This window comes from Penaeus monodon, chromosome 30 (assembly GCF_015228065.2).
Source record: "Penaeus monodon isolate SGIC_2016 chromosome 30, NSTDA_Pmon_1, whole genome shotgun sequence".
Classification (NCBI taxonomy): Eukaryota; Metazoa; Arthropoda; class Malacostraca; order Decapoda; family Penaeidae; genus Penaeus; species Penaeus monodon.
Genome location: NC_051415.1, coordinates 7,523,194 through 7,525,492, shown reverse-complemented (window position 1 = coordinate 7,525,492; position 2,299 = coordinate 7,523,194).

Here is a 2,299-nt window from a genome sequence, read left to right as displayed (position 1 = left end):
GTCTTAGCTGATTTGCGTCTTTTCAGATCTTTACCATCCACATTGACAGTATAATGTAGATTATCTAACCTTTCACAACACAGCCTTTATTCCATTTAGTATCTGAGAAGGTATATGTTCTCACCGTCTCCCTCCTTATACTCACTCAAATTACTGTATCCATCCTCCCTGTTGTTTTCCTTTTACAAAATCAGGTTTCATGAAGTCCACTCTAGACCTAATCCTCCTTACTATCAATAAAAACGAAGGTGGACATCCCGTTGCTGCATGCAGTTCAATATGCTAGTGGAAACCTGTCAATACTCTTACCAACGGTCAAACTGGTGGCTTGTCGGCACTTCATATTATTCTTTAAAGTCTGAACAAAACGTTGAGCCTCACCATTTGTAGCTGGATATTATGTTGCACTATAGATATGTTTGAGGTTATTAACTCTATAAAATTATTGAAATTCACTAGAAGTGAACTGAGGTTCATTGTCAGAGGCAATTCGTTCCTGAATGCCTTAAGTTGCAAATATTTTCACCAATAAACTTTGGCCTAAGAATGGACCTGCCTAATCAATGTCTAACCTATTCCTAAGGATGTGACTTTATTGGCTTAGGATTCTTCTGTTATAATGCATATCCCTCACACATCTTTGTGTACAATTCTATGTCACTATCAATACCTGGCCACCAAACAAAAATATAGTCAATGGACTTTGTTCTTACCATTCCCTGATGATCTGCATGTAACTTTCCTAATACCTGCTTACGGAGCTTACCCTAACTCCTCTCAATATGCAACCTTTTTCTACTGAGAACTCGCACCATGCATCTATCTACAAGATCTATCTACATCTATCTACTCAGCCTGTGATAGCAGATCATCCTTACCAGATATTAGACTTTGCAATACCTTTGAGAGTAATGGATCTTTCCCTGTGTATAATGCAATCTGCTGGGAAGAAATGGGTAATGGATGAGCATATGTCAGCATAACACAAGCTAATTTCTGAACATTGGGTGCCCTATCCACTGGCAAGGGAGACAATGTATCTGCATTCCCCATATCAGTGGTAGACCTATACTCTAGGGCGTAGTTGTATGCAAGTACTACTGACCATCTTTGTAATCTAGCAGATATCAATTTTGGTAATCCACATTTAGGACTCATTAGATTCAACAATGGTTTATGATCAGTAACTAATGTGAACTGTTTCTTACCATAAAGACACATGTGAAATTTCTTTACTCCATATAATAAAGATAGTGCTTTTTTATCTACCTGAGAATAATTCTTCTCAGATTTGCTCACTGATCTAAAGGGATATGCAATATGTTTCTTAGTGCCGTCCTAACATGCGCTAACATAGCACTTAAGTTTACCTGTGATGTGTCACATACTAATTTACCAGGTAAATCTTGGTTGTAATGAGCAGGCTATGAACCTGATGTTATTTCCTACTTAATTCTGTTAAATGAACGCTGGCAATCCTCTGTCCAATCCTAATCAACTTCCTTAGCTGTCAATCTATAGAGTGGGTTTACAATCATTTACAAATTTACCATAAAACGTTAAAAAAGATCCATGAATGATTGTAACTCTTTTACATTTTTTGGAACTTCAGCTGCCTTAATGTCTTATGGATTCCATCTTTGTCTAACCAAAACCCTAAATACTCAAGAGAGGATACCTGGGAAAGACACTTATCCTTCATTCCATTCTCCTTGGTTGGGTTTAGTACTGCTGTTAACCTGTCTTGGTGCTCTCTCTCATTTTAACTGGCTACCAAGATGCCATCTACAAAACAAGATACACTGGGTAGTGCATTAAATAACTTATCCATGGTTTGCTGCCAAATTGCGGAACAAGATGCTATACCGTAAGCCACTCTCTTTGGCTTATATCGTCCCAATGAGTATTTAATGTACAATATTCTTGTGACTTTTCGTCCAACTCTAGTTGTTAGAAAGAAGTTTTCAATCTTATCAATCTTAGTAAATACACTGCATTGGCCTAAATCAGCTAACATATTTTGTATGTTGAGCTACATGTAGGTTTGGGTTTACAGTAACCTTGTAATTACCACACAACCAAACATCCCCACGTTTCTTGGCTACTGGTACAAAAGGTGTAACCCAATATGAATATCTTACTTTCTCCCATGATCCTGCTTCTTTTCTCCGGATCTCCTGATTCACCGCTACTCTCGGAGAATAAGGAATCTGTCTCGAAGCGAAGAACTTAGGTCTTAATATGAGTGTAGCCTTGGCATTTTTCACTGTACCCGTTTCTTCGGTAAAGATGCTACTGA